Genomic DNA, 9811 nt, shown 5'->3' with positions numbered 1-9811 from the left:
TACTCTCAAAATTTCGCTTTCAAGATGGATGCCGCTCGGAAACGGGAAAATCTGAAGTGATTGTTCTCAGAAATCATTGAAGTCAGTATGATGAAGATGGCCTGTGGTTTGACGGCTTAGGTTCTGCGTTGATGTTTTATTGCAATGAATTTTAAAAGATGGCCACATCTGTATATAGATGGCCACTTTTATCTAAAGATGGCCACCTTCATCTAATAATGGCCACCTCTACATAAAGAGACGAACATCTTTATCTGAAGATGTGAACTGGCTGTAGGATAGCACGGAGTTCTGGGGTAGTATGAGGCCAAGCTCATATTTTTAAGTCAATACGAAGTGTGGATGGACCAGTGCAGGACACTGGTGCTGTGACACAGTGACACGCTGCAGTGTGTGACATAACGTGAGGCTTTATCAAAAACCGTGTGACAACCTGATAGAAGATGGGATTCCGGTGTTGCGCGTGTTCCCACAGCCGCCACAAGAACAAGATTACTTCTTTTTTTTTAATATATATATATATATAAAAAAATATATATATATATAAAAAAAAAAAAATATATATATATATATATATATTTTCATACTATTCGCTATTTCCCGCGATAGCGAGGTAGCGTTAAGAACAGAGGACTGGGCCTTTAAGGGAATATCCTCACCTGGCCCTCTTCTCTGTTCCTTCTTTTGGAAAATTAAAAAAAAAAAAAAAAACGTGCTCTTTGTATGCTGAAATTTATATAAGTGTTCGAATCCTTTCTGAAAAGGACACTAGTGATTTGATTTACCCAGACACTCTTGGCTCATAGTACATTACGTAGTGAAGATCAAGATAGTTAACTTACTTTCTCTTGGAGGTCAATGCAGAAGTTAAAGTCTCGAGGTCTGCCTTGTATTTACTACATAGAATTCGAACGCGTTCGTCAGCCGTTTGGACATGAGATCTTTATGCGCCACATTTACTCCTTGATGAAGTCTAATTTTCTCCGTCATCCTCCCTTGAATCTTCCTCCTTCAGTCCTTTCACAACAAAGGTTCCTAGAGTTTCCTCCATTGCCAACCGCACCTGAGTGTTGTGAGAAGCCAACACGAAGAATTTGTTAGTGACACTTGGTCGTGGTTGTTCCTCATGACTTCCAGAGGATCGTGGCGGATCAGATATGACAATGAAGAGGATGGTGTGAGGACGTGTTCCCTGGTGTGAGCACGGGTCCCATGGTGTGAGGACGTGTCCCATGGTGTGAGTACGGGTCCCCTGGTGTGAGGACGTGTCCCATGGTGTGAGTACGGGTCCCCTGGAGTGAGGACGTGTTCCCTGGTGTGAGCACGGGTCCCATGGTGTGATCAGGGTCCCCTGGTGTGGGCAGGGTCCCCTGGTGTGAGTACGTGTTCCCTGGTGTGAGCACGACACCCTGGCTTGGACACAGGACCCCCCCCCCCCTAGTATGAGCACAAGACCCCTTAGTGTGAACACAAAACCCCCTTAGTGTGAGCCCTGGGCTCCTGTGCCATCAAGTCTGTCCACTGGATTAGACGTGTGAATTGCAGGCAACTTACTGAGTCCTGTTTCTCTTGGAACGTAACGCAGTCATGTTCTACGCCAGTGACACTCGCCGCTGGTGATGCCTTCGTTGTCACACTGACCAGGGTCTGTGTGGTGGGTCACTTTCATTGATTTGTTATGATCTGTAGTTCCTGGTCGTGGAAGGCGATCCTGCTGATATGGCAGGTGTGAGAGTAGGAACGAACATATCTGTGGTGGTTTGGTGGCTGTGGTGGTGGAGGCAGAAGCCGCCTCACCGAACTTGGTCGTCCCAACTGTCTGTTTCTCTCTGTCTGTGTGGCTCCATGTTTCATTTCTCGTCACCTGATTATTTCATCTTTTCGTGTTCGCGGTTATTTTTATATGTAATCATCCCGTGGCCCCTTGCTGAAAGGGTCGTGGTGTACCTTCACGCCATCAGAGTCCGGTAACACCCGCACTCTGATTGAAATAGGTATGTTACGTTTGTAGCAGGTGAGGTGCAGCTGTAGCGAGCGAAGGTGAGGTGAAGAAGTAGCAAGCGCAGGTAAGGTGCAGTAGTTTCTGTTCGTCTGAACAACTGAGGAATGAGGAGGTGGAACGCCTTCACAGTGAGCCTGGGTTCTCTCTGCTCCTCTCAGAAGATTTCAGAATCCTGACAGCGAAGAGATTTATGGGCGCATTTATGAAAAAGGCTCCAAGTTGGTCGAGATTTATGGCTCACGAATCGGTTATTGTCCCAGTATTATGATAGACTATAGATATAAGACTCCGAAATTAACCAGCTCGTAAGATCTGTGACCATATGGTAGGTAGGTGTAATGATGATAATACTAATAACAATAATGATGATGGTAACAGCAATATGATTATAATGGTTATAATTCATTCATATACGAAAAATCCTCGTTTGGTTCTGTCTTTTGTTACCCCTTGTAGAAAGTTCATACGGGAGGGGAGTATTTCCATCTCCCCGCTCCCTTCCCACTTAGTTGCCTTCTACGACACGCAGGAGGTATGTGGGGAGGTATTCTTTCTCGTCTATCTGTCGGGATAATGATAATAATAATGATGATAAGCGGTTTGTTGAATTAGCTGACGCCCAATAAAACAGTAAGGGTTGGAAACAAGGGCGATGTGCATGACTGTGGCCTTGGTTTGTTTAACAGTGACTTGGTTGGCGGTGATTCTATTCTGGAGGCAGTACAGGATGTTTAGGAGGACCGTGTCGTTAGTAGAGCTAGTGTCAACGCCGACATTATTCGTAGAAAAGTAGATGTGTTTCCATCAAGCAGATACAACCATCAGGGCATCAAGCATATACAGCTGTTAGGGCATCATTTGAGAGGATGAGGAGGCCACGGATGAGGGACTGGGAGGTGGAGAAGGTCCCTCGGCAGTGTACAGCCTGACGACGCTCACTGAGGAAGTTTGCAAGCCGATGGATGAGGCGTTTAAGCAGCCCAAGGTTTATGGTTTCGGTCATGATTGTATTATGGTGGACTGGGAGGTGAAAGCCACAGAGATCTCGCGACTGATGAAGTCTGTAGGGCTGACGAGGCAGTGGGTGGTAGAGGAGGTCTTCAGATTACGAGACTGCTGAGGGTCTGTGGAACCTACAGTTTCTCTGTAAGCCCACATAAACAAGGCTCTTACGATGTAAGCTGGTCATGAGGGTTGTATGTGTCCCAGTAGATGCGAGGCCGGGCAGGTAGAGCCTGGCAGGTGTGCTTCTGAGGATTCGAAGCCTAGCAGGTGTGTGTTGTCCCAGCAGACCGGGCAAGTATAACCTGACAGGTGTGTCTAGAGGGTTTGAGGTGTAGCAGGTGTGTGGCCTGGCATGCAGCAGCAGGAGAGCCCACGGGTATTACCCAGGAGTGGTGCGTCTCACAACACACCGGCCGTGAGTCACCTCCGGGACGAGAGGTAAAGCCCAGGTGTTGCCCTCCCTCCTTGCCCCTCGCTCCTCGCCCCTCACTGCTCGCCCCTCGCTGCTAGTTCGCCATCTTGACAAACACTGCTGTGTTCAGTATTTACTTCATATTTACAGGACTTCTTCTAACGAAAGAACTTTTTCATAAACGTAAGATGATACAGGGATGGAGGAGCCAATATGGTATGCAGACAAGTACAGGGATGGTAAATCTGTAATTGGTCAGAGAAAATTGGTTGCCTGCACTAGCGTTAACCATACAGTGTTGTGCAAACATCATTCTTGTCTTCAGGTTTCCAAGAGACTTCTCAAAGATGTCTTTATCTGTAACAGTCCCACCTTCTTATGGTACTGTCACCCAGATGGAAATGTTCCATTTATGAACACGTCACCCAACCAATTTTCTTTGACCGCAAGTCATGTAGGGAGAACATCTCTCTCTATCTGGACCATTCCTACAATTGTTTGTATACATTTTTGCCATATTCCCACCTACATCACCTTACAGTTATGAAAAGTTTTTCGTTGCTCATTTCTGTTGCCTTTTTCTTACCCAGACATTATACTTCACCAGAGAGGGCAACAAAAGAAAATAAAAGAAAATAAACTAAGAAGCGAAGGCCGCGCTACCTCCTCGTCTTCTCCGGCTGACCACCCGCTCAAGATTTATGACAAAATGATAGGAACCGGATTATACGATGAAGATGTGTCATCTTCGTATAAACTGGTGATTTGTGACTATACCAGCTACACAGAGTGAACTGTTCTTGAAATATCGCTTGAGGCAATATAAGGATGTATGAATTGGTAGGCATGGCATATGAGGCCATTCTTCGTCTTTTCCTGGCGCTACTTCGCTACGTGGGAAACGGCAAACCGGCATGGAAAGAAAAAGAATATGATAAATTCTGGTCTTCCATCTTAGTGGAGATTTCTAACCACATTTTTGGGTTGGTTTAGTGGAGACATAACCAAACGTGAATGTTTAAACACATGTTGTATATCAGTTTTATTCACTTCGAGATCTTGGCTTGGATATCTGTCCTGCGAGCATAGAGCGAGCGTCTTGGCTCCATGACATTTTTCCCCAACAACAGACATTATATTTCCAGCGCCTACCATCCACAACTCCGCATACACATTTGTCAACCCTAGTCACACCATTCTGTATTTTGATGGACCTTCAACGAGAATCATATCATGTACATAAACCGGTACAAATGTATTGCTAAATTCATCTGTTACTGATACCTTAGATTTTTTTCAGTTTCATAAGGTAGATGGCGTTGTATGTAGAAGGACAGAGCATTAGCCAATTCGTCGTGAGCTATGTTAGGGCGACGACAACTGGTGGTACTCGTATATAATGATATTGGTGGAGGGAGGTTGTGTGTAGTGGTAAGGTTGCATACATACATCGTGAGCACCAGGCCATGAGTATTCTCTTACGGGTATTGACGACTGGGATTTGGCGAAAGGCAGGCCAAGCGCGTAATGCTCACAGCGGGAAATACAGAGTTGCGAAGAACGAGTTGTGTAAGATACGTGTTGTTGAGTGTTACGAGTAGGAGAGAGAGAGAGAGAGAGAGAGAGAGAGAGAGAGAGAGAGAGAGAGAGAGAGAGAGAGAGAGAGAGAGAGAGAGACAGACAGACAGACAGACAGAGAGAGAGAGAGAGAGAGAGAGAGAGAGAGAGTCTTACGTGGAGTTGAATTTTTTCACAATTCCATGCTTGCTGTGGCCACTGCATCACGTCACCCACACAACAGCTGTACACCAGCCTAACTCTACCACCCTCCCCCCTTTAGGATACCAGCATTACATCAGACTTGCACCACCGGCCTACCACCGCCCTAACACCAGCCTACCACCGCCCTACCACCAGCCTACCAGCGGCTTAATACCTCCCGCCTCACACTAGCCCACTGAGGCGACCATTCACCAGCCATATATTATTTTCCCAGTGTAGTCGTGAGAAACGGAGATGAATAGCCATTCATTGGCGACATAGAACACGATTTTTCTTTAGATAAAGTGTGTACACCTTCCTCTCAATTAATATTCACTGTATGAAATATATTTTTTCTTTTGGAGATGAAGTTTTTATTGATATAAATGGTGTAGGAGAGAGTCGGTGTACCGTACATGGTGAAACTGGTGTTTCTTCTGAGGTACCGTACCTGGTGAAACTGGTTTCGTGTCTTCTGAGGTACCGTATTTGGTGGACAATGTACCTCATCTGTCGCCTCAGCTCCGCTTTACAAGACTTGTCAGGGAAACAAACTGGCTGCTGGTAGATGTTAGTATCTCATTCAGGCTCAGGAATTTATTGTTCAGCAAACTGTTTAGCACGTCTGTTAGGCCAAAACCGTACCTTTTTTTCAAGTTGTGTCAACGGAGTTAAACAAGCACAAAGATTTGACAGAGAAACTACAGAGAAGGAACAAAAATGGTACCAGAATTAAGAGAGTCGAGTCAGAGTGAGAGGCTGCACGCCATGAATTTGTCGACCCAGGTAAGGGGATGACTTCATCACAACCTTCAGGTTGCTCTGCCAGGCTGATGACAAGCGAGAGTGTCTAGGTCCTCGAAGGTTGGTAAGCAAGAGGAGCCAGAAACCGCAAAGTGGTATGAATAAGCAGAATCGTAGATGTATAGAATAAGGTGAGGGATGAGGGTGTGAGTGTGGCAATCATACACAGGTATGAGATGTTATATGATGGTAGACATTAGTGAGGAAGCAGGCACGAGTGTAGAACTAGCACCTCCCCCACTGCAGGTCATTATAGACATTCGGGTCGTATAGACTTGCCACGTAGGACACGACCTCACATAGACACACGAGTCTTACCGACCCATCACCTGGGGTACGACCACACACACACACGCGGGTCGTTCAGTCCAAATAGCTATCTCAGATAAGGTATCTAATCCGTGATTCCTAGCCTGCTATTGGCCAGGGGTCTTAAAGCATGTTGCCTTATGATTGGCAGACTCCTTATCTATGCCTTATGCCATGTCGGCCTGGAGCCAGTGGCAGCCCTGCCACTCTGGAAGGACCCGCCTACACTCGCTCCTCCTGCCAGTTTTTCTTGTGTCGGTGGTCAAGTTTCCCCTGGTGACCTGAGCATGAGGGAAGCGGTACACGGTGGAGTCCTCTGGAGGATGGGTCTCGCCCGTAGGAGTCGAGGGGAATCACTGCGCACTTTATCCTGCTAAAGGATGTGTGTGTGTGTGTGTGTGTGTGTGTGTGTGTGTGTGTTTGTGTATGTGTGTGTGTGTGTGTGTGCTGGGTCTGGCTTGATTTTTTTGCTCATTACGGTGATTCTCTCTCTCTCTCTCTCTCTCTCTCTCTCTCTCTCTCTCTCTCTCTCTCTCTCTCTCTCTCTCTCTCTCTCTCTCTCTCTCTCTCTCTCATAACAACAGGAAATAATGAGGATTTTGTGTTCACCGGATTGCTCGACCTGTGGTTGACGTCGAGGCAGACTGGATGGATGTCTAGGTTGATGATTGATGTCTAATGGTCGGCAGGTTGTTGATGACTGATGATGTACAGTGCGATGGTCGGGCTGGAACTGATGGTTAATGACGTCTTTTGCCACCGTTAGGAAGGTTTCTGTTGACGCGGCACATCTCCTAACGTGTGTGGTGCCGTTGTCTTCAGAGGTAGAGTTTCTGTTGACGCAGGGTTTCTGTTGACGCAAGGTTTCTGTTGACGCAGGGTTTCTGTTGAAATGGAGGGTTTCTGTTGACGCAGGATATCTTTTAAAATGGAGGGTTTATGTTGACGTGGGCCGAAGGTTGAAAACGTCGGGCATGTGGACGTGTGTGGTGTGGGGTTGGGGATACGTGTAGGGGTAGGCCAGTAGGACACGGGGAGAGGGCAGATGGACATGTGGAGGAGAGCCAAGTGGATATGTGGAGCGAGCCAGGTGGACATGTTGTGGGAGGGCCAGGTGGACACGTGAGGGGTGGGCCAGGTGGACATGTTGTGGAAGGGCCAGGTGGACACGTGAGGCGGTGGGCCAGGTGGACATGTTGTGGGAGGGCCAGGTGGACACGTGAGGCGGTGGCCAGGTGGACATGTTGTGGGAGGGCCAGGTGGACACGTGAGGTGGTGGGCCAGGTGGACATGTTGTGGGAGGGCCAGGTGGACACGTGAGGGGTGGGCCAGGTGGACATGTTGTGGGAGGGCCAGGTGGACACGTGAGGGGTGGGCCAGGTGGACATGTTGTGGGAGGGCCAGGTGGACACGTGAGGGGTGGGCCAGGTGGACATGTTGTGGGAGGGCCAGGTGGACACGTGAGGCGGTGGGCCAGGTGGACATGTTGTGGGAGGGCCAGGTGGACACGTGAGGGGTGGGCCAGGTGGACATGTTGTGGGAGGGCCGGGTGGACACGTGATGGGTGGGCCAGGAGGATACACGGAGGGGGGATAGTCACGTCACATCCGGTAATGATAAGAAAAATCAAGTGGGTAATTTACAGGTGATGTATGTAGCCTGAGCTGAGTGCCACAGTGGTGCCACCCTGAGCCAAGTGCCACAATGGTGCTAGCTCAGTAGGTGTCGAAGGATTGACGAAATGCACGTATAGTGCCGCATCTCACTCACACACACACACACACACACACACACACACACACACACACACATTCACACACACATATATATATATATATATATATATATATATATATATATATATATATATATATGTATATATATATATATATATATATATATATATATATATATATATATATATATATATATTTTTTTTTTTTTTTTTTTCATACGATTCGCCATTTCCCGCGTTTGCGAGGTAGCGTTAAGAACAGAGGACTGGGTCTTAGACGGAAAATCCTCACCTGGCCCCCTTCTCTGTTCCCTCTTTTGGAAAATTAAAAAAAAAAAAAAAAAAAAAAAAAAAAACGAGAGGGGAGGATTTCCAGCCACCCACTCCCTTCCCATTTAGTCGCCTTCTACGACATGCAGGGAATACGTGGGAAGTATTCTTTCTCCCCTATCCCCAGGGATATATATATATATATATTCCTATGAGTCCACGTGGAAAATGAAACACGAAAAGTTTCATTTTTCCCTGTGGACTCATAGGAATATCTTGATCACGCGCAAAATTGTGATCCTTTCCAATATATATATATATATATATATATATATATATATATATATATATATATATATATATATATATATATTCATACTATTCGCCATTTCCCGCATTAGCGAGGTAGCGTTAAGAACAGAGGACTGGGCCTTAGAGGGAATATCCTCACCTGGCCCCCTTCTCTGTTCCTTTTTTTGGAAAATTAAAAAAAAAAAACGAGAGGGGAGGATTTCCAGCCACCCGCTCCCTCCCCTTTTAGTCGCCTTCTACGACACGCAGGGAATACGTGGGAAGTATTCTTTCTCCCCTATCCCCAGGGATAATATATATATATATATATATATATATATATATATATATATATATATATATATATATATATATATATATATATACATATATATATATATATATATATATATATATATATATATATATATATATATACTCGTGTATAGTTCTAGTTTTTGACACCGAATTTTTAAGCAAAAAATTAGAGAGTCGACCTCTACATGGGTAATAGTTTCGTTAGGTTGAAATCCGTGCATGATGGGAAGAGCTGGGAGGTGGATTATGAACCTATGAAATTCAATAACCATGTCATCAAGTTCTTGTGTAAGACGCTGTGATATTTTCATTCTCCGTCTCAGCACAAAATAATTTCTTTTCATAAATCTTGTGAACTAACCATGGATCTCCTTAAAATCTGTGATGCCTAATTTCCTTGCTAGTTTCAAGGCAAAGATTCAAATTGATCGTTGGGAAACACCATATCCAACCTGTCGGTTTTCACTGACATACTTTGCCACTTCAACTTCCAACTCTGGCCACTTGTTACACATTCCTCTGTTAGCACATTTGCTTACGTTGTGCGGAGCTTTTTCCAGTCTCTAAAAAAATTTCGGATGCCTTAAGTTCCCTTGCTGCTGCATAGTTGGCAGTCTGTTGTGCATGTTCGATCACTCGGAGCTTGAAATTTGCTGTGAACTCGTTTCTTCTTGAATCCATGCTGAAGAGAGTATGGGTCCAGTATGTCTACAGTAACAATAACAGCCGTGACCTGCAGGTCACTCGTCGTGATGTATGTCAGGTCATCTACACACAGTTACCAGTTTCTAGGTTTTCCGTTTAAGATTATGTTATCGGGTATTTTTTTTACCCAGTTTACTATAGCTGGAAATATTGTGCAAACCCCACAAAAAGTGGAAAAGTGGAAAGTGGGATAAATCAT

The 9811-nt window shown here is 45.6% G+C and overlaps 1 protein-coding gene across 7 annotated transcripts in view; it reads left to right on the top strand.

Moving 5' to 3' along the window:
• LOC139760666 (uncharacterized) overlaps window positions 1-9811 on the top strand; it is a 231972-nt gene that overhangs the window by 175348 nt on the left and 46813 nt on the right. The gene's annotated exons all lie outside the window — the stretch shown is intronic.

The sequence above is a fragment of the Panulirus ornatus genome, chromosome 37 (genome assembly GCF_036320965.1).
Source record: "Panulirus ornatus isolate Po-2019 chromosome 37, ASM3632096v1, whole genome shotgun sequence".
Lineage (NCBI taxonomy): Eukaryota > Metazoa > Arthropoda > Malacostraca > Decapoda > Palinuridae > Panulirus > Panulirus ornatus.
The sequence above is the reverse complement of the archived record's forward strand: the minus strand, read 5'-3'. Positions and strand labels throughout refer to the sequence as shown.